Genomic DNA, 24,370 nt, shown 5'->3' with positions numbered 1-24,370 from the left:
GTCTGTACTACACAGCTAGGTATGGTCCTATACAACCCCCCTGTGTCTCTCTGCAGCCCCCCCCCCCCACCCCCCCTGAGCTACAGCAGCAGTGTACAGACAAGTGTCTGTACTATAATAGGAATTAATAGAGAGTGACTGACCTGCAGGCTGGTCCAGAGGTCTAGTGGGGTCTTATTAAGTGCCCCACCTCAGTGCAGCAGTAATGGATCCAGACTCACAGAGCACCAGTGGGGTGAGGGGAGATTGGGGACTGTTTTCCAAGACTTGGACTCTTTTCCTTGTCTGTTGTGCTCTCTCTCCCCCTCCTGGTGACTGGCTTCTCCCTATCACGTGGTTATTAATATCTGTTTCACCATCAGCCGGCGCCAGACTTCAATCCTGTGCAAAACTACAGCAGCCAAAGTCCAATATATCCCTACAGTGGAAACTGAAATATGTATGCAGGCTCCTGATACGCAGAGACAGCCTTTATAGGAAGTTCTGGATGCACATCCCTGGAGCTCCTCTCCTGGGATATCCTTCACAGACTAGTATTAGGGATTAGGAAGTGTGTCTAGCATCAGATACACGCCTGATGGAACAGAGGCTTTCATTTGACCCGCTATTAAAAACCCATTACCCTGTTATTCCTCCAATAATGACTTTATAGTGATGTCAGGCTGGATCTAGAGACAACCTATTGGCAATGTCTCCTGGTCCCTCTGCAATTAGATAGAATGTCACTTGTCATCTGACATTTTGCAAATAGTCCTTATTTATGAGAGTTCATTATCCAGGGGGTGATTAATGCTGACATGGAGTTTGGGTGCATATTGGACTTTTTTTTTTTTTTTTTTTTTTTTAAATAATCTCACGCACAGCTAATTAACCTACGATAATAATGAGCTCTGAATGGTGGGGTATTTATATAACTTCACAGGTACACAACAAAGCTGATCATTTACTAGTTTCACATCTACAGGGCTTTGTTTTACAAGATCAGCACACAATGATGCATTGAATGTTTGGAGAAGGTAACCTACCTTCAAGGGTGTGCACTTGCGCTCAGGAATTTCTTAGGCAAAAGACAGTTATAGCGTAACTGCTATGAATATAATAAAACACAATGAGAATATATATATATATATTATATAATATATATATATATATATATATATATACTCACTGTAAATATTACGTATGCAAAATTTCTGTTTTCATATGTAATATATATATAGAGAGAGAGAGAGAGAGAGAGAGAGAGAGCAGTAAATCATTATGTTTTTCTAATGAGATATAGACGCGCAATTGTTCTTTTAAAACTATTTTCCAATAGGTATATATTATTATTATATTTTGACCATGTTGTACAATATTTGTACATACTGTAAATATGTACATTCGTCTATCTACATGCACAAACACAGTCGCAAGCAGACACACAGACACTCAATAAGAGCACCGACCTATTTTTTTTTTTATTCCGTAATGTAATTATTTACGCAACTAAAATATCGCAATAATACGTTGGGTTTTTTTAGACAGCTGTTGGGTTTTACCATCACGCTGGTTGTATGACCGACTGAAAAGCTGAGGAATCCGATATTATACACTAGTATAGTATTTGTTTCAAGTTAAGTTACTTTTGTGTAGGTACAGATGTATCTTGCAAGACTCAGTGTCTGCAACAATAGCCAGACACAATAATAAGGTATAATTAATATTGCAATGTAATAATGTTTGTTACACCGGTGCAAAGTAAATTATAATACATATAAAGAAGTAATTTGCTCTGTCACTGTCAGTCTCTGCATTAACTATATATATATATATATATATATATATATATATATATATATATATATATATATATATTTGTGTGTGTGACTCTGCTGTCGAGAAGGTAAATTCAAGTATGTATGAAAATGGAAGACCCCCCTCCCCAAACAAAATTTGGGGAGGAGAGACCCCCAAGAAGATGAAGCTGATGGTGGTGGGCTTTATTTCCATGGGCTGATTGAGTGGATCAGTTACAGAATCCCTTACATTACTTATCTTAGTTTAATGTCACAACTTCAAAGACACTTTGGCAAACACATGTCACATGTGTTTAACCTGACAGACCTCTGCAATGATCCCACATGCTCTGCTAGCTAACACGGAGTGCTCAGGTAGTGAGTGAGGGGTCTCCGCTTACAGCCCCCTACTCATCTTATAGCTCCCCCTACATGCCATCATTTACCCTCAGTCTCTGTGACAAATTATATTTATTGTTATCTAAATCTACAACTGTGGTAGACGTAATGTGACTCTGCAATTATAGTGGAACTAAAAGTCTTAGAACAATCTTGCTGGGCCTTGTAGTTCTACATTAGCTAGAGATTCACAGGTCGCTTAAACCTGATCTTTAGGAAAAATAGGCTTAAGAATTTCTACATCAGCTAATACAGTCAACCGACTTTAATTTTAATTATTGCAATGTTGACAAAGTACGAAAACAGGGATTCAGAATAGCTAAAATGTACACGATCGATAAAAAGGTTAATCTGATGTTATCTGTGATTAAACTAACGATAATTAACAACAGTTCCAACTGAGAAATACAACATTGATATAATGGACTTATAGTAAATCTGAATATTCAAGTGACCCTGGGTTCCTGAACATAATTGGTGTCAAAATACAATCAGTAAAAGTTTAATACCAAAAATACTCCATTGTGTGTGTGTGTTCTGTGTATGTCTGTAATATGAATCATCAGGAATCGGGTGCTCTCGTTTACAAATTAAAATCTGAATATTTAGAGCCAGACAGTGAATTGTCATATAGTGGTACTACCACCGTGTTTAATGTAATGTAATACTACCACTGTGGTAGTATTACATTACATTAATCACGGTCTCGAACTGTAACATATACTATTATAATTTAGTATGAAACAATCGTTACGTTGATTTTATTTACTTTTCTATCATTACTCGCTATGGGATGGGATTCCGAACCAATTAATTGATAATTAATTGCAAATATGATCGAATAATATATATATATATATATATATATATATATATATATATATATATATATATATATATATATATATATTCTATCTGTAAGTAACTGGCTATAAAGTAATGTAAAATTCCATACAATATATTAACTAATTATAAAGACTTCAATAATTCAATACAAACCATATATAATTGAATAATAATATTGACAATAATTCAGGCTATATGTACAACACAAACGACTGCTATAATTTTATCTCCTGTATTGTATATGAAATCGAGTATGTTTCACGACGATTTATCGCCATTATATATTTATTTTATACACATAGATAATATATATTTATATATGTAATATACATATATGAATGAGGTGTGTATCTCATTGTGTGTAAGAAAGAGAGAGAGAGAGAGAGAGAGAGAGGAAGAGAGAAGACAGAGACAGAGAAATGCGTATGTATTACATGTTTATTATAGTGAGAACGCTTCTCCACTCTAATAAATAAAAATAGAACTCATTAAAAAGTATTGAACTATACACAAAAAAACTATAACATGTAGTGTTGAATATATATATATATATATATATATATATATATATATATATATATATATATATATATATATATATATATTCTATCTGTAAGTAACTGGCTATATATATATATATATATATATATATATATATCACACACATACAACATTATATACATTCATATAAGGAATGACTTGTAAGATTCCAGCTAATGATAAATGATTTGCATATTGTGCAGCTGTATAAGCATTGTACAATATTCTGCATGAGTTGTAATGTACTTAATACACAGAGACATGCAGTGATTGATAGATTATCAATTATGTGTGTGTGTATATATATATTTATATATATATATATATATATATATATATATATATATATATATATATATATATATATATATTAGGAATAAGGTGCTAGATTGTAGCTACACACAGACACACAGCGGGTGATTGATCTCACATGTCCTGGTTATGTCACTGTAATATTAATGAGGTGTTTGGTGACTGTGCTTAGTATATAGATATTGAGGAGGCTGCAGGAGCCGGGGTGTCTCTTCCTCAGTCCCTCTCTCAGACACTCAGGCGCTGGGGTCATAGACCGGGGAGACCCCGTTCCCCTGCAGATCCCTCCTCTGGATAGAAGGCAGAGAGGGAACCAGGCAGGAAAGGGCCATCAAGCCGGAGCAGAGACCCCTGACAGCTGGGCTTGGACTGAGTTCAACTTCTCTATGCTCCCCCCCCCCCCCCCTCCAGCCCTCTCCCCCTCTGTATGCTGTGCTGTAATCCCTCAGTGACTGTAAAATCGGGACAATATGACCTTAACAGTGGATCCAGCATTCATCATACAATACACTACATAGAATCAATATGATCAAATGGCCACAATCTTCCATTATACTGACTATGGGGGGAAGATCCAGAAAATCCCTCCTCCCACTGTACATTATGTGATCATTCTGTATTAATAGAATATTTTCCATTTTTCCAAATTGGTCTCAATCATTAATAGTTGGTGAGTGCTCTCTCTTTGGTTATTTAATATTATGGCTATATTTCCCCAACCATCTCAGATCAATTCCCACTTTCATTGGATTCAGCAGTCATAACTGATGAAAGCGTAAATAATGATGTGACGGGGGCCAAAGTTTCACCCCAGATTGGTGTTTTCGTCTCCAACAGCCAATCAGGTCAGAGAAAATTGTCTATTTTGTTAACATTTCCCTGCACGTAGATTGGGCTACAGAGGGGAGCTCAGATCCACTAGCCTGGCGTTAAAATTTACACCTTTTAAACTATCACCCACCCCCCTTATTGGGCATTGGTAAGTGAATTATATATCTAAGAGGTGAACTGGCGAGAAACTATTGTCTTCAGCTAATCAACCTTAAGCACATTAAGTGATATGTGTTACATTATTATTTTGAAACTTATTTTAGTATTAATTATTTATTAAATTTTTAGTCATTTTCAAGACATTACAATATCCATCTTTAAAAATAATAAAAAAAAAGGGAATCATATTAGTTACAATGTTTCTTAGTTTGTCATGTATTGTTTGAAATACTTGCGCATTAAATCTACTACAGAAATGAATGTTTTGCGCCTACAGCAGTCAAGTGGCTGGCGACTGCATGGTGGTTACTAAATTCTACTATAACAAATAAAATAAAAATATTGGGGAAAACACCGTAGGAAAATACCAAAAATTGTTATATTAGTTCACACATATATTTTTCCATGGTAATTTCCACAACACACAACACTTTTAAACCAAAAAAAGAATCATATGCCCAATGCTAAAAATATTCAGAATAGACAAAGTTAAAAAAAATATTTGTTGTACTTAGGCATAATCAGTAAAACAATTCAAATTATGTCTGTTTTGTTAGATAATCGATTTTATTGTTCGTCTCCACCAGGAGCAGAGAAGGGGACTTTGCAGTATACAATAATCCAGCTAATCAATACATTGTTATATGTTATAACTTGCCAGAGCTAGAAGTTACCTGGGAAGATATAATAGTATAATAAGTGGTTTAAATGCAGCCTGTTTAAACGCAATATATCACGTGTTAAACTTGTTCACATTCTATGCAGTTTAATGTTCTATTTTGCTGTTTTAAGCCTATTAATTAACCAGACATCTAATTGACTTATGACTAATCTAATGAGATATCTGATGGCTGTCCCACCCGTGTATTCCAGGACAAAGGTTGCTTTGTTAATGATGCACTAATTAATTTAAAGAGAAATGAACCTTTAACGGGGATTCTGTAGTTGATGATATTTTGACATATTTTCCGTGCATACATCACTGCAGGGACATATCCAGGACAATGTAAGGGACATTTGGCCACTATGGATTTCCCCTTTCAGTGTAATGATTTGCTCAGCCCTCCTACAATTTTTGCTATCTACGTTTATTAATCTTTCCTGTATCCAGTCCAGCTATTATATCATCGGGCAGAGATGATTATAAAACTTGGGTTGGGATATGGTACAGACCAACAACTCTCTCTGTATTAGATACAATTGTATCTAGAGAGCAGCTTTGAGTGAGTTATCCCATGGCCACCAAACAAACAACTATGTCAGATGATATATTGTTAAGGCTGAAATGCACAGAGAGCTAGAAAGCAAAAGGAATACATTAAGTGAGTCTATCAGGAGGTTGTGTACAAGACAATAAATACAACTCATATGTAGGCAGAAAACTAATTTACCACACTAATACAATAGTTTCATAAATAGGCGTAAATAAACTAGTTTCCTGTTACATATTTTAAAAACTGCAAGGATTGTAGACTGTCTTCTTTACAAAGTTTGTGCTGCATGCAGACTGCCAAGTATGCTTTATATCTATAAATACTACACATACCTATATATATATATATATATATATATATATATATATATATATATTTATATACATATATTAATTACAGCTTAAAACTACAAATGTATTATAATATTGTAAATATATACTAATTACAACTTAAAACTATAAGGACCTCATTTAGAGTCGGACGCTAAGTCCATTTTAGGTGCATTGAACCAAGAAAACGCTATCACGCATGTGCAGAAAGCACCAATTCCGCCTGCATCTTGGACGTAATTAACACTTGCGACAGCTTGCGTCTCACTATGAGAGAATGGGAGGAAAGTGGAATTGTGAAGGCGTGACCATGTAAGTAAATCCTAGTCGCAGTGAGGCGCAGACGCAAGACACGTCAAAACAGGGCTAAAGCTGTGCGGCAGGAATTAGGTGGTGCAAGCGTTAGCTAGCTGCAGGGACTGCTCGCAGCTCGGTAGGGTATTATGAGTGGGACGCAACTGGGGTTGCATGCCACTCGTAATACCCTACCAAGCTGCGGCACACTCCCACTCCTACATTCCTTACACGGACTTTGCGTCCGACTCTAAATGAGGTACTAAATGTTTACAAATATTCCCCATATATCTGTAACTATATACCAATTACAGCTTCCATCTGCAAATGTTTACCAAATCCCCATATATTTGGAAATATATTCTGAGCACCGCTTATATCTCTAAATGTTTGCAAATACCCTGATATATGTGTGTAAATATTTACACTGAATCCAAGGAATTTTGTGTTTGTCCGGCAATTTATTGAAGCTAAGTAATTTTAATTGTGATATTGTTTGCTAAATCATTTTCTTACATACAGTTTGTGAGGGTATCATTCTTTCTTTGTGCTAGTATTTCAGGATTGTAATCTTGATAGCATGATATATTTGTTATATTTATATATATTAACGGGGCCATATAGGTCATGTAAAGTGTACGTGTAGAACAATTGTAAGTGCAAATCGTGTCCAACTTTACTTGACCCCTTAAATGTTTACAAACACCCTCATACACCTGTAAACATTTGCTCAGTAAGGCTGGGTAAACACTACAGGTTTTTCAGCCAATTATTTGGCCAAACATCCGTAAAGTGACTGTTCAACCCGATATCACATTAGTTCGGACACTTACACACTGACCGATAGTCGTTCCAAAGCACCGATCGTCAGTTCATTTGGTTGGTCGGTAAAACTAATAATCTTATTCCAATTACCCGCCGATCATGTAGTGTGTGTGCACTCACGGACACGATTTCCATAGAGTCATGATTTTTTTTTAGCCAATGCCGGCAAAGAACACGTCCTGGTCAATAAATCTAGAGAGTGCTGTAGATGGAATAATTTGTGCGTTCATTCTGATACGGAATATTTTGTTTCAGAGTCACTAAAGCAAATTAAATTCGTTATGACATGTGGATAGCTATAACAATGCGGTTATGCAGTGTGACAGGAATGAGAATGAATGAATGAAAATTGCGCAGCTATTCTCTAAACGACTACAGGACCAGATGAAGAGCACAGATCTGAAGGTAAATCGTGTATAGTGTGTACACATGTTCCGACAGACTGATTGGAACTTCAGATTGGTCGAAAGTTTTTGCAGTGTGTAGCCAGCCTTACCCTGATATCTATAAATGTTTACAAATACCCCCATAGGTCTGTAAATACTTACCATGTACCCCCTTAATTATTTTACTAAGCACCCCTAAATGTAAATGATCCCTATTATTTCTGCTTAAGGATGAATGATTGTTGTTCCAAAGTGCATCGTATCGTTTGAATTTTTAAACCGGACTAAAACTCTCGTTCAGTGATGGAACGATGTCGTTCCGATCCTGCAGTGTGTACACACTCACACCCGGCAGTGTCCATAGATCTCTATGGAGTGTGCAGAGTCACAATTTTTTCCCAGCCGATGGTTATGACCGACGAAGAGCACAGATCTGATGGTAAATCACGTAAAATGTGTTCAGGGTGTACACATGAATCAGCTGCTGATCGGGACTTTTTGTTTATCAGTCGTTGGTAAAATCGTTAAGGATATCGCATCGGGAGTAATACTTTATAGTGTCTACTCAGCATTACACTATGTAACCAAAACTGATGCATTGACTATATGGCTCCCTGAACATCTTCCCCAATATCTAAGGTGTCAGGAGGGCAATTATTATGTGGTTGTTCATATTATGACGTTAACAGGCCAGATCTTGTCTTATGTGGCCACCCACGTGAACGGAGTTGACCAGCGTGCGATCATTTTATCCTGTACTAGAATAATCATCATTAGGATCTGATTGGTTGCCCCTGGTTACAGCGCATTTACCTGTCCAACAGTTTCATAATATTTCCAAAATCAGTGTTTTGTTTAGTTAAAGGCCACCGGTCCTGCGTTAGGATTTCATAGAAAATGCTTGAAAAAACACACAAAAACTAGATTCAATCCATGATTGTATTATGTGCAGACAGATCAGTGCGGACTATTGGTTATTATCAGACCACTCATTGTCCTCAACTTAATAGTCATTTACATGTAAAGGCTGCAGCAACTGGCTATTCAACGCATACAAACTGAATCCTAAAGCTGCACAAATAAGATTTAACTATGTCATTTCTCAGGTTCATGTACAAGTATGGGCAGTTTTGGGTTGTCTTCCATCAGGGAACAGGTAATAAAACAAGTTAGATAGGACAAAACCACACAGAGATGAGTCATTTAAAGTGTATTCAATGCACCAGATCATCAACAGACCATTATGACACTCATTACTATTAGACCTTATACACCAGGGGTGGGCAAACCAGTCCTCAAGGGCCATATAACAGTTCATGTTTTTAGGATTTCTTTAATCATGCACAGCTGAGTTAATCTATTTGGCTGGGTCAGTAATTATCCCAGCTGTTTCTACAGACAGAAATCCTAAAAACATGAACTGTTATATGGCCCTTGAGGACTGGTTTGCCCACCCCTGTTATACACTATGGGCCAGAGGGGCGCTGTGCAGGTCTGCTGTGCTCTTCTACACAAGTTACGTCCAATACCTATGTGGAATATAAATTCGCCAAAGAACGCACAGAAAAAAAATAAATATATATATAATTAATTCTACCTGTTAATAATAATAATAATAATAATAATGACCTAAGTGATCAAACAGTAGAAAAATAAAGAAAAGTGTTTTTGTACTTATTTTTCACCCATTATTGACATTTATTAGGATGTTATGAATGTCTACTGTACATAAAACATATTTTTGCAGTTGATCCTGATTGCAAACACATGTTATAGCATGCATACGAGACTGTCATCACTACTGATCAGGACTTAGACTAGACCTGTAGCTGGAGCAAGAGAGACGGCAGGAAAACACGTGACTTTAAGACACTCAGAGTTTGATTCAGACGAAGATTAGTGCGCCCGAGTTTGGCACGCTCTTACTGTACTTTGAATTTGGGAAAACGCCCCATCCTCGGCCCGTTCACTCCCAGGCTGTAGTAAGTGTCCTTGGCATTCAAAGACGGAGCAGACGGGGCTACGTTCATGGTCGTATCTCCCGGTTTTGGTCACGGGCAGAGTGATTTTGCGGACGATACCCTCAAAATCGGCAGATACTGCCTTGATGAATCACAGCCTATATATATTGGACACTTAAATTTATGTCTAAGCTTCAATGCGATAAAGTATATGGGTGTTTAGAGCATGGTTTATTAATTGTGGCTCTCACACGCGTGACAAAATTAGAACTATTTTTAGAAGCAAAAAACCGTGACACCCCCATGACGTGGGTCTTGCTCTACCCGTAAAGCCACATCGCGCTCCCTTTTGAATGTTACAAGCAGTAAAACGGTTACATAGGCTCATACTCCTACTGATTGGATCACATCGAGGGGCTGTAGTCTGGATTTTTATCATCAGCTATTTATATAGCGCCACTAATTCCACAGAGCTGAACTCACTCACATCAGTCCCTGCCTTGGAGCTTACAATCTAAATCCCCTAACACACACACAGACTGAGAGAGACTAAGGGCAATTTGCTAGTAGCCAATTAACCTACCAGTATGTTTTTGGAGTGTGGGAAGAAACCAGAGCACCCGGAGGAAGCCCACGCAAACACGGGGAGAACATACAAACTCCACACATATAAGGACATGGTCGGGAATCAAACTCATGACCCCAGTGCTGTGAGGCAGAAGTGCTAACCACTGAGCCACCGTGCTATAAGCATTTAGAATTAAAGCTTTCCAGTAACAATAGCAGATAACTGGTCAGAACACTGACAGGGAGAGCTCAGAGCAAAGTGTAATGTGCCCAAGACAGTCCTTAAAGTAAATACCCCTTAATTAGAGAGATTCAGAGATCCTGGAAGATTAGTGACATTTTCTGGGTGCATCGCACAGCAGTGATTTAAAGCAGGTAACAGCTCTGATTAGAGCGATCCCCGTTATCAATCTATCTCCCTGACAGGTTACATCAATCACGCTATATATTAAACATGTGCTCTCTCTTGTAACAAGGATAAGAACATGGTACAAAGAGGTCTAATACGTCTAGCTGTGTGCTAGCACTAAGGGCAAAGAGTCAGTTTTATGAAACTCCTCCCCTGTGTCCATTTTAATGTTTACCTGCCGCCCTGCCCACAGTGGAGGCAGCCATTTTGTTTTACGGAATCATGATTCAGCATATCAATTCAGTGCAAGCTGGAGAGATCACTGAGGCATGAAGCAGAAAAGGAAGCCTTGTATAATAACTTAAAGGTGACAATCATGGGGGTAGATTTACTAAACCTTCTTAAAAGGAAAAGCGGTGGTGTTACCAATAGCAACCAATCAGATTCTAGCTACTATTTATCCAGTACATTATAGGAAATGAAAGCTAGAATCTGATTGGTTGCTTTGGGTAACACTTCTGTTTTTCCTTTTTTAGAAGTTTCAATAAATCTAATTAAGGTAGTGAATTCATATTTATGCAATAATACCATTGGACATTCCGGAGGAGTCGACATATATGATGTTTTTGTTGTCTTATAATTGTTGGTTCACCCCACAAATGTCTGCATCTGTAGTGTAAGTAACATCATACCTCCCAATATGCAAGCATCAGGGCAAGGGGCATGGCCTTTCATTGAAGGGGTGTGGCCACCCCAGAGGCTGCCCATTAGCTATCTCCCTTCCCCCAACATTTCCACCCAGTATGTTTTTGGAGTGTGGGAGGAAACCAGAGCACCCAGAGGAGACCAACGTAAACACGGTGAGAACATACAAACTCCACAGAGATGGTCAGAAATCGAACTCCTGACCCCAGTGCTGTGAGGCAGAAGTGCTAACCACTGAGCCACCATGCTCTCCGCATGTTCTGGCATTTGTACAAGTAGCTAACACGGTATCACACCGTGCTGGAGTGAAGTCTCTCCATGCAGGACCACCCCTACCAGTTGTCTACATGATAAAACCATCATTAATCTCCCGTATTTTATTCCTACAACATAGCAGTAATAATGTCCCAACTCCCTGGTACACATCTCATTAAACATGTCCTGCTACTTGCAGTGGTAAAACAATCTGGAGCTTCTAAAGACTATAGAATTCTTCACAATTTGTAAACAAACTTAGTAGCCCTTGAGAACTTAACTAAATAGCCTGTTCTGACACGTGGGGAGCCCTTTAACTGTCTCTCCAGCAAATGAATAGTTTCATTGGTGACTTTAATATCAGAGGGTTTTCCTCTACTATAAACACTCTCTAGTCTCTTCCTATCAAGTGTCTCTCACACATATAAACACAGACGCGCACTGGCAGCTTAAGTGCTGGGCTGAACTCCCTCCCTTTGTACTTCAATTCCATTTGGATCTGAAAGGAGACTGCAGTGTGGTATGATGTGGAATAATCATTCCAACCAGGCGTGTGATGGAGAGCAGGCTGAGGCGACCTTTGTCTCTCCAGCTTCTGTAGAACTACAAGTGCCAACATACCTTCATTAAGGATCAATCACAATGGCCGGGTGCAGCTCAAATGCACTTGCATTTTCTGCAATGTTATTAATATTAATGTTATTATTTTTCTAGTTCCACCGGAGTTTGTACTTTCACTTTTTGACACCAGACAAACGCCAGTTGGCGTAAGGTCTTATTTAGAAGCCTGATTCTTTCAGATGGTCTATGATGATGTTTTGGGTCTGATTCATTAAGGAAAGTGAAGCTAAAAAAGGAGTAACTTTGCACCTTGGCAAAACCATGTTGCATTTGAGGGGGAGGAAAATTTAAAATGTGGGGACAGAGTTATAGTTGGGATAGGACATGTCCTAGATCACCTTTAAATTTCAGTGTTAAAATAAAGCTATCAAGCATTTGTGTCCTTCATGAAAAAACAGCCAGTATTTATATTATGTGCAAAATAATAAACTCATTTGCACCCCTTGCATTGTAACATGGTTTTGCCAAGGTTCAAAGTTACTCATTTTTTTTGCATTCCTTTCCTTAATGAGTCAGGACCTTTGTGTCCATTTACAAAAATAAAAGGGACCTCCACACTTTCTTTTTACATTTGTATAATGCAATTGCTAATAAATGTATCTGAAAATTATTGTTATGAACTTTTATGTTATATAATCATTTGCTCATTATTGCTTCTAATCTAAACTACATGAGGGAGCTGAGCATGACAGCTGACGTGTAGGAATTTGGTTTGAAAAATAGTTCCCAGAGCTCCCTCCTTTTAAACTGTACAAATCTTACACACTAGTTATGCCCAAAGACTGAGTACCTGCAACTGTAACTATTTGACCAAAACAAACAATTAATCACAATGACATAGTCCCATAAAGAGCAAGTAAAGCCACTATCAGACAATGTAATATATTATGATATATTACAGGTTGTGTATTACTGAGCTGAAATATTTGCATGAAATACCTGGAGTGTTTATACTTCACTAAATCCATCACTCCTCTGCAGCAGGCTGCAGTGTTAAGAGGGAGGAGCTTCTCTAACAGAGCACGCAGAGACTTACTGACAGCTTGGCAGACTTGCTCTGCAGAAATGTAACGTGTGAATTGGTAGAATCCTACACGGGGGTGGAGCAAGTGATGTCACAGCAGCTCAAATGATAGCAGCCTCAGCTTTTAGACCTGTAGCTAATCCTATTAGGACAATGTCTGTAAGATGTGGGAGGAGCTTCATTTGTCTGTAATGGAATGAGGGGTAACGCTAAGCAAACTTTTACCAACAACTGCGCAGGACTTCACTGAGTAGCCCTACTAGGTAAACACTGTTTCCCCTTGCCTGCCGAGAAGCAATCTTCTGGGTCAAATATGCGAATTGGCTCAAAAACATGTGTTTGACCCTTGCATTTTTCCGACCCCCAATTATTTCATGGGAATAATTTAGCACAACTCTAGGCCATGGATAGGTGTGGGCTGGAGATCCCTATTTGGCCTCAAAGGGTAAAAATTAGTTCAAGGCGAAGACTTGCGTGATGAAACTCCATGGAATGTTCAGTACCTAAAAAAAAATAGCTGGTTTTTGCCCCCACTTTATAGAGGCTCGAGTAAAAATCGGTGATGTTTTTGGGAATTAAACAGGAGCAGCCAAACATTGCACGAGATTCCTACAGGATCTTACTCTATGATGCACCCCAAATTGAAGCACCCCCTGAATTGAAGTCTCCCCCCCCCATTTGAAGCACCCCCTGAAGTGTGCACTGGTCAGTTTGGAAAGGGTTATCTATATTTAGCACCACTATACACTCTGCTTTCATTGAGGTGAAGGGTACTGTAATTCTACCAAGGACAGCCAGTTTTAGGAGAACTAAGCACTTGCATTCCAGAGTTGTGACAAGTGACAAGTCCTGACACTGAACAGCCACACGGTCTGTGAGACACAAGGCAGATGTGACACACACTGAGTAATATGAAAAGTCAAAATGTAATTAGCTTAACACAACATATTGTATTATACCCACGGGACGCACCAGTGCTGGGGATGGGAGGGACACCTAGTACCAATCACATTGGGAAACGCTAGATAGGAAAATTATGGTTTCAATTTAATGAATTGGACACTAATACACATGATGTAAAATTATTCTACAAGAGACCTGTTTAGTCTGAGCTAAGCTGTCTTCCTCAGGGGTTCTGTATATTGTTGTATAATCTATATAAAGTGTCTGTGTTTATGCAATAAGCATAGAAAAAAGAGATTGGTACTTATAAAGGAGAATAGAGACAGGAGCTGAAAGGAGGAGAGAGACAGGAGCTAAAGAGTGGAGGAAAGAGGCAAGGAGTGGGGGTGGAGGAGAGAGACAGCACCTGGGAGTGTAGGAGAGAGAGAGAGAGAGAGAGAGGAGCTGGGGGGTGGAGGAGAGAGACAGCACCTGGGAGTGTAGAGAGAGAGAGAGAGAGAGAGAGAGAGAGAGAGAGAGAGAGAGAGAGAGAGAGAGAAAGAGAAGAGCTGGGGGGTGGAGGAGAGAGACAATACCTGGAAGTGTAGGAGAGAGAGAGAGAGAGAGAGAGAGAAGAGCTCGGGGGTGGAGGAGAGAGACAATACCTGGGAGTGTAGGAGAGAGAGAGAGAGAGAAGAGCTGGGGGGGGGAGGAGAGAGAGAGAGAGAGAGAGAGAGAGAGGAGCTGGGGGTGGAGGAGAGAGAGAGAGAGAGAGAGAGGAGCTGGGGGCAGAGGAGAGAGAGAGAGAGAGAGAGAGAGAGGAGCTGGGGGTGGAGGAGAGAGAGAGAGAGAGAGAGAGGAGCTGGGGGTGGCGGAGAGAGAGAGAGAGAGAGAGAGAGAGAGAGAGGAGCTGGGGGGAGGAGGAGAGAGAGAGAGAGAGAGAGAGAGGAGCTGGGGGTGGAGGAGAGAGAGAGAGAGGAGCTGGGGGGAGGAGGAGAGAGAGAGAGAGAGAGGATCTGGGGGGTGGAGGAGAGAGAAAGAGAGAGAGGAGCAGGGGGTGAAGGAGAGAGAGAGAGAGAGAGAGAGAGAGAGGAACTGGGGGGGGTGGAGGATAGAGGCAGGAGCTAAAGAGTGTAAAGAGTGGAGGAAAGAGGTAAGGAGTGGGGGGGTGGAGGAGAGAGGGAAAACCTGGGAGTGTAGGAGAGAGAGAGGAGCTGAGCAGTGGAGAAAAGAGGTAGGAGCTGGAAGGTGGAGGTGAGAGGAGCTGAAAGGGGCAGAAGAGAGCAAAGGTTGCTCGGGAGGGAGGATAAAGACTGGAACATAGGGGGAGGAGAGAGACAGGAGCTAAGGAGTGGAGGAGAGAGGTAGGAGGTGGGGATGGAACAAAGAGAGGAGCTAAAGAGTGGAGGAAAAAGGCAGGTACTGAAACTGATGGAGGAGAGAGACAAGAGATGGGGGTGCAGAAGAGAGTGAGAGACGAGCTGGAGGGAAGAGGAAAGAGGAGAGATGAGGTGAGTCATGGAGGGGAGAGGAGCTGAGCAGTGGAGGAGAGAGACAGTAGCTGGGGGTGGAGCAGAGAGGCAGGATCTGCAAGAGGTGGAGGAGAGCAACAGTCCCTGTGGTGTGGAGGAGAGAGACAGAAGCATGGGGGGCGAAGATAGAAGCAAGGGGGGGGACTGAAGAATGGGGGGAGAGATACTTACGTTTGGGGTGAGGAGAGGAACAGGAGCAGGAGAGTGGAGGTAAGAGACAGGAGCAGTGGAATGAAGGAGAGAGGTAGGAGCTGAAAATGGCAGAGGAGAGAGATAGGAGTTGAAAATGGTGGAGGAGAGAGATGAGCTGAAAAGTGTGGAGGAGAGGTACCGGAGGTGGATGGTGGAGGAGAGAGACAGGAGCTGAAAGGGATGGAAAAGAGAGACAAGAGCTGACAGGAAGAGACATGAGCTGGGGGTGTGGGGGTGAAGGAGAGAGACAGAAGCTTGCGGGGAGAGATACAGAAGTTGGGGTAAGGAGAGGGATTGGAGCAGGAGAATGGAGGGGAGAGACATAAGCTGGGGAGTGAAGGAGAGAGACTGGAGCTGGGGGGGATGGGGAAGAAATAGAGAAGCTAGTATGGAGGAGAAACACGGAAGCTGGGGATGGAGGAGAGAGACAGGAGCTCGGGTGGAGTAGAAACACAGGAATTGGAGAGTGTAGGAGAGAGAAACAAGCTGGGGAGTGGTAGAGAGAGACAAACATTCACTGAGTGAGGTGGAGGAGAGAGACAGAAGCTGAGGGGAATATTAGAGACAGAAGCTGGGGAGTGGAGGAAAGAGACAGGAACTGGGGTAGAGGAGAGAGAAAGGTGTTGGGTGGTGGAGTAGAGAGACACAAAATGAGGGGGGGGTTGTTAGAGACAGAAGCTGGGGAGATGAGGAGAGAGACAGGAGTAGGGTTAGAGGAGACAGACAGAAGCTAGGGGAATGATGAGAGAAACAGAAACACGGTGGGTGGATGAAAGACAGGAGCTGGGGAGTGGTGGAGAGAGACAGAAGCTTGTAGATTGGCGTGGAGGAGAGAGACAGAATCTGGGGACGAAGGAGAAAAACAGAAGTTGGGGGGGAGGGGAGAGAGACAAGCTCTGGGAGGTGCAGGAGAAAGACAGGATTTTGGTGTGAAGGAGAGAGGCAGGAGCTTGGGGGGATGGAGAAGAGATACAAGAGCTGGGGTAAAGTAGAAACATAGGATTTGGGTTGTGAAAGAAAGAAAAATGAGTTAGGGACTGGTGTAGAAGGATGAAAGCTCTGAAGGTGGATTGGGGGAGGGAGACAGGATCTGGGGGTGAAGGAGAAAAACAGAGGGGGGGGGGAGAGAGAGACAGAAGCTGGTGGGTGGTGGAGAGAAACAAAAGCTGAGGGGGGGTTAGAGACAGAAGTTTGAGAAAGGAGAAGAGAAAGGAACTGGGGTGGAGGGGAGGGACAGAAGCTGGGGCATGATGAGAGAGACAAGAGCTGGGGGGGATGATTGAGAAGCTCGGCTCAGGAGCCTATTAGGAACATTTTAAATGAATAAATGCAGGTGGCCCAGTGACCCAGACCAAGGTAGTCCACTATGTGAACAGCCCAGTGGGCAGATACCCCCTGACCCCAGCCCAGCCTGCCCATGAGCTAGACTGTGTCCTAATTGTACAATTATGCATTCAACAAGCATTAGACTGGGGGGGGGGGGTGGTTTACAAGAGACATAACTTTCATACCAGCTTGGTGGATTTAATTTAGGTATATATACCAACTTTAAGCAGTATAATCCCGATTTGAGGGTCTGTCCTGACTTCCCACAGAGCAGGATTTTTGCCCTGATCCCAGGACATTTCGGAGATCATCGTCGTCATCAACATTTATCTATATAGCACCAGCAGATTCCGTAGCACTTTACAACTGGGAAAAAAACTGTAATAAAACAATACTGGGTAATACATATAGAGAGGTAAGAGAACCCTGCTCGCAAGATTACAATCTATGGGACACTGGTTTGATACACAACGGTAAGTGCTACATCATATTGAATATTTGTCCAGCTACAATAGAAAGATTACAAAGTATTTAGTGGGCTGTATGCTCAGTCACACAACTATGTTGTTCAGAGGGTTGTTGTCTTGCATTAGCTGTGTAGAGAGTGGTAATAGAGTAACCTAAGGAGATTAAGAGGATGGTAAAGGAAAATTATAAGCTTGCCTGAAGAGGTGGGTTTTCAAAGAACGCTTGAAGGTTTGTAGACTAGAGGAAAGTCTTACTGTGCGAGGGAGGGAATTCCACAAAGTGGGTGCAGCCCGAAAAAAGTCCTGTAACTGAGAATGGGAGAATGTGATGAGAGTGGAAGAGAGACGCAGATCTTGTGCAGAACTGAGGTGTTAACTTGGAAAATATTTTGAGACAAGTGAGGAGATGTAAGTCGGTGCAATTTTGTTCATGGCCTTGTATGTTAGAAGAAGAATTTTATATTGGATTAGTTGAAAAGCAGGCAACCAATGTAGAGAATGACAGAGTGATTCAGCAAGGAAAATCAATCTAGCTGCTGTGTGCAAAATAGATTGTAGGGGCTCGAGTCTGATTTTGGGAAGACCAGTAAGGAGGGAATTGCAATAGTTGATGCGGGAGATGATGAGTGCATGAATTAAAGTTTATGCATTGTCTTTTGTGAGATATGTATGTATTCTGGAAGTGTTCTTTAGATGTATTCAGCATGATGTAAATATAGAGTTGATTTCGGGAACAAAGGATAGTTGCGAGTCAAGGATCACACCTAGGCACTGGGCTTGCAGGGTGGGATTATTTGAGGAATTGAAGGGGAAGGGGCTGGTGGTATCCGAAGCACTGGGCACTACCATGGAGGAACGTGACATGTCCCGATATATTGTGGCCATGCCCCCGTATAGCACTGGCCACGCCACCATGACTTTTGTGAAGTGTTGACTTGCACAAGTTGTCTCGATTTGGAGAAACCAAAAAGTTTCCAGGTATGATTCAGATTAGGAGAAATAGAAGACTATTTTTTTTAAAATGTCAAACCTCATTGATTTGGAGGTGAACCCTGATCCACCAAGCTTGAGTAAAACGTAAGCCTTCAGTGTATCAATATTATCTCAAGCTGGTTCATTGTAAAATATACTTAATATACCTTTATGGAAATTAAACTGGGACATATTAAGCCTCATACACACAGGGGGTATATGAAAGTATTTAACATCCTTTCTCAAAGCTTATTAAACGCTCTTTGAACAAAAAAAAAGTATGTGAATGGAGCCGTACAAGTTCTGAATGATTTACCTCGATTTGTGACACCACCAGCTTCGTTCAAAAAATTTATGGAAACACTAATTAAATATATACTAAAATACGTATGTTGTAGAGAAGCTTAGAGACATTAATGAAATTGCTTCTAGTGCTCTGTAATGACATAGTACAAAATACTAGTCCTTAAAGAGAATGGCCACTGGCAGACTTGTAGAACACATAGGATACAGCTGTGGTCAAGTGATTTAACCTGGAATTCTCAGAGTTTTACAGGGGATTCTGTTGTTCCATAATAACCTCATACTTCCAGTACTCATTGAGTTGTAGCCCCATGAAATGGTTATTGAGTGGTGTGGCGACTAGCTCCTTAGACACTAATGCTATTGGATATAATTTATGATGATTTCTTACTCTGGGGTATTCAATTGTTAGCATGATTTTTATTTCCCCGTTTTTTTTTTGGTTTTTTTTTAAAAAAAATCTCCCGCGGGTTTTTGAAGGCAATAGTGACCGTTTTGAGTTAGCCCAGCGTGTTTGCGAGGTTTTAGGGGAGTGAAGAGGAGTTTTAACGCGGTCACGTATAACACAAAAAAAAGGTTTTGCATACATTTCCATACATTAGATTACACATTGATAATATCTACATTACAGTACTTTCTTTAGCATATTTTTTAATTTAACTATTTTTTTTACCATACAATCATCTATACCATGTCAAAACACATTACTACATTCATATTTGTACCAAAAACATACATAAATATAATTAGTGAGTTTTTTATTTTTTTATTTTTTTATTTTATTTATTTTTTCACAAGAAAATCAACTTACACAAGGTAGGCATTAGTGATAAATATAAGTTTAACTTTTTTTTCACATTTTTACATGAGTTCAAATACTTTTCAGAGGTTTTTCATTTTTAGCACACCCCAAGGAGGTGCGAGATAAAACAGCATATTTTCCTGTTTAATGCGCCGCGTGAAAAAACAAATGAATAGCTTTTAACACGGCTGCCCATTCGCACACACTATACTTTCAATAGACCTTCTGGAGCGCGAGAGGACCGTTTGATGAAAAAAAACGTAGCGTTAAAATGACTTAACACCAGAGACGGATTTAGACCTCATGGGGCCCTAGGCAAGATACTGGTTTGGGGCCCCCTCCCTAAAAAAATCCATAGCACTATAGTTTTTAGCATAACATATACCCCTATTCAGGGGCTGGCTGGCAGACTTTAGCCCAGGGGGGCAAGCAAATAGCACTGGCCCATAAGTAGCGGCCCATTTTTAAAGGTTGGTCTCAACGCCGGCCCTGGGAGGGGCCTTTAGGGACCGCTGGGCCCTAGGCAATTGCCTAGGTTGCCTAGTGATAAATCCGGCCCTGCTTAACACGGTCAAAAAAAAAGCTTGCTGACAATTGAATCCCCCCCATAGTCTGGATCAGTGCAAAAGCATTTTGGGACTCTTACCATGTAATTTACCCGACTTTTATATGGCAAGATGGGGGCTGTACATGTCTGGATAATGGTTTGATTCATCAGAGGTGTGGTGACGAAGTAGGCATATTCTTTAAACACAAGTAGGCAAAAGGTCAGAAGCAGAGCAGCACGCTGTCACAGCACTTGGCAATGATTCCTCACAGTGATGGTATTAGAATGAAGTTTTTATGCAGATTAATGCACAAGAGATGCAGAATGATGTACAAATGAAGATTCATTTCTAGGAGACGTAGAATCACTCACAGAAGATGCGGAATGTGCACATTCGTTGTGTAATAACAAATAGGAAACAGAATGATGGAGAAAAATGTAGATATACAGAACACTGCACAGGAGTTGTAGAATAGCACATAAAAGATGCAAAATAATGTAGATATACAGAATAATGAAAATAAATAGGACAGAATCATTTAGAGATGCAGAATAACAAACTGAAAATGTGAAATAATGCACATAAGATACTGAATGATAAAGAGGATATGCCTTATAACATGCAGAATAACACACAGAAGATTTGGCATAATGTATGTATGCAGAATAAGATAAGGGTGGGGTGTGTAAGATCTGGAATGAGAAAATATCTTGTCACATGGTGGTAATTTTGTCTTTGTAGTAGGTGGTAAAAATCATGGGCGGTGAGGGAGGGAGGGGAAGTGTTGAGAAGTGAGATGAAGGTGGCAATGTGGCATCTGAGCTTAGAAGACTGGCTGGCTGGTAGAGAAGTGAATTATGTTTGATTGGCAAGTGAAAGGGCAGTGGTATAACATGAAAGGAAGAATTCATGGTGGAGGAAGTCAGCTTTGTAGTGACCCAGGAAATGAAGTATAACATCCAGGAGATGTAGAATAAAGTATAGGAGATGGAGAATAACACACAGGATATGAAGTATAACATACAGGAGATGGAGAATAAAGTATAGGAGATGGAGAATATCACACAGGATATGAAGTATAACATACAGGAGATGGAGAATAACACACATGATATGAAGTATAACATACAGGAGATGGAGAATAAAGTATAGGAGATGGAGAATATCACACAGGATATGAAGTATAACATACAGGAGATGGAGAATAACATACAGGATATGAAGTATAACATACAGGAGATGGAGAATAACACACAGGATATGAAGTATAACATACAGGAGATGGAGAATAACACACAGGATATGAAGTATAACATACAGAAGATGGAGAATAACACACAGGATATGAAGTATAACATACAGGAGATGGAGAATAACACACAGGATATGAAGTATAACATACAGGAGATGGAGAATAACACACAGGATATGAAGTATAACATCCAGGAGATGTAGAATAAAGTATAGGATATGAAGTATAACATACAGGATATGAAGTATAACATACAGGATATGAAGTATAACATACAGGCAATGCAGAATGAGGTATAGGAGATGGGAATTAACATACAGAAGATGCCAGATAACCTACTGGAGAAGCAAGATGACACTGAGGAGATGCAAGAAATGCATTGGCAGAAGGTTGGCACACAGTCGTTACCATAGGTGCCTCACAGCACTGCGGTCATGAGTTTGATTCTGACCAGGGCCCTATCCATGTTGATTTTGTATGTTCTCCCCGTGTATGTCTGGGTTTAATGCCACAGTGCAAAACATACTGTAGGTTAATTGGCTGCTGACTAAAATTGACCATTGAGTCGTGTGTATGTCTGATAGGAAATACAGGTGCAAAGCTCTAATGGGGCAGGGACTGATGTGAATGATAAATATTCCCTGTGCAGTGCTGTGTAATATGGTAGCGATGTACAAATACACTAATAGTGTGATGCAGAAGAAGAGAAAATGTGGAGTAATGCACAGAAAATGTAGATCAATGTATGGGAGATATATAATAATAATAATAATAATAATAATACTACAATAGATGGAAGAATAACACACTGTACATGCAGAATAATGTGGAGGAGATGCATAGTACCATACATCCAGTCTGCCCATTCTTTTTCTTAAAGCCATAGACCCTATTTTATAGTGTTTTCTCAGATTTAAGACACACACATATATATATATATTTAACCTCTAACACCTCTGTTGTCCGGCTGTTCCACCTATCTACCTATAAATAAGTAATTTCTCATATTTCCTTGACAACTGCTCCCGTCCAGTTTTAGTGCATGTCCTTTTGCTCTAATATATATCTTCTCCATGTATCTTGTTAAAACCCTTGATAAGCTTCTATCCTATCAATCCTCTCGCTTTCTGCTCCACCCAGCACACAACCTCTAACAATCGCCTCCAGAACTGAAGCCAGTATTCCAGATGTGACTCTGCCAATGACCTATAACAGTGTTGGCTAACCTGTGACACTCCAGGTGTTGTGAAACTACAAGTCCCAGCATACCCTTCCAGCAATGAGCTGCTATATATTGGCAAAGCATGCTGGGACTTGTAGTTCCACAACACCTGGATTGTCACAGGTTAGCCAACACTACCTCTTTCTTCCTGCTACTATTTCCTCTTCCTAAACCTATTAACCAACTGTCCTTCCCCATAGTCTTATTACATTGTCCACCTACCTTTTGTCTCCTGAAATAGAGACTCCTAAATATCTTTCCTTCTAAGTAGCCTATATTTTAGTGCCATAAATATTATACTCAATGAACCTCATATAGAGTCGGCCGCAGAGTCCGTGTAAGAAGTGTAGGAGTGGGAGTGTGCTGCAGCTTGGTAGGGTATTACGAGTGGCAAGCAACCCCAGTTGCATCCCACTCTTAATACCCTATCGAGCTGCGACCAGTTCCTGCAGCTAGCTAACGCTTGCGGCACCTAATTCCTGCCGCACAGCTTTAGCCCTGTTTTGACGTGTGCTGCATCTGCGCCTCACTGCGACTAGGATTTACTTACATGGTCACGTCTTCACAATTCCGTGTTCCTCCCATTCTCTCGTAGTGAGTCGCAAGCTGTCGCAAGTGTTAATCGCGTCCAAGATGCAGGCGGATATGGTGCTAGCTGCACATGCGTGGTAGTGTTTTTTGGATAGATGCGTCCGACTCTAAATGAGGTCCAATAAACTGAAGTTGCCCCACCCTCCACCTTGCTCTAATTAATCTAGAACATTAATTAGGTCAGTCATCTCCCCTCACCTGACACCAGAATTTCCCTTTAATACCAGTACTTAATGTCACCTAAAAATATCCTAATGAGAACTGGTCCAAGTACAGATATTTGGGGTAATCCATAAGTAGCATCTCCTTCTTCTGAATATATTCCGATTACTGCAATTCTCTGTCATCGATCCTTACCGAGACAATCAATCAAACATGAATTCAATCCCAAGCATGAAATTATCAGTCTTCCATGTGGGACATTGTCAAAGGCCTTAAAATCTCGATAAGCCTCATCTACAGATTATCAGCAACATTTATTTATCTAGCGCCAGCAAATTTTGCAGCGCTTTACAATTGGGAACAAACATTAATAAAACAATATTGGGGAATGCATACAGACAGAGGGTCCTGCTCGCAAGCTTACAATCTGTCCACTTTGATCTATTACCTAAGTCACCCACTCAAAAAAATATATAAGATTTGTTTGATCTCTCCCAATATGTCCATGCTGCTTGGGAGATGCCAAATAATGGATAGGAGATGAAGAATAAAGTACAGGAAGTGCAAATTAAAGCAGGGGAGGTGAAGAATAATGTACAGGAAGTGCAGACTAATAATCAGAAAATGCAGCAAAATACACAGAAGATGCAGTCAAATGTACAAGAGATGCATAGTAAATGCACAGGAAAGACAGAATAAACAGAGAATGACGAATAACACACAG

At 40.4% G+C, this 24,370-nt stretch overlaps 1 protein-coding gene across 2 annotated transcripts in view; it reads right to left on the bottom strand.

Annotated features, from left to right (window-relative positions):
* The window catches only part of GATA4 (GATA binding protein 4), a 75,436-nt gene that overhangs the window by 38,971 nt on the left and 12,095 nt on the right, over positions 1 to 24,370 (bottom strand). The window contains exon 1 of one of the 2 annotated variants that reach the window (XM_075201215.1): positions 144 to 318. The exons of the other annotated variant lie outside the window; for it this stretch is intronic. The gene's annotated coding sequence lies outside the window, so the exon portion shown is untranslated. Of the gene's footprint in view, positions 1 to 143; positions 319 to 24,370 lie in introns of those variants that run through there. 2 annotated transcript variants of the gene reach the window in all.

Source organism: Mixophyes fleayi, chromosome 3 (assembly GCF_038048845.1).
Source record: "Mixophyes fleayi isolate aMixFle1 chromosome 3, aMixFle1.hap1, whole genome shotgun sequence".
Classification (NCBI taxonomy): domain Eukaryota; kingdom Metazoa; phylum Chordata; class Amphibia; order Anura; family Limnodynastidae; genus Mixophyes; species Mixophyes fleayi.
The sequence above is the reverse complement of the archived record's forward strand: the minus strand, read 5'-3'. Positions and strand labels throughout refer to the sequence as shown.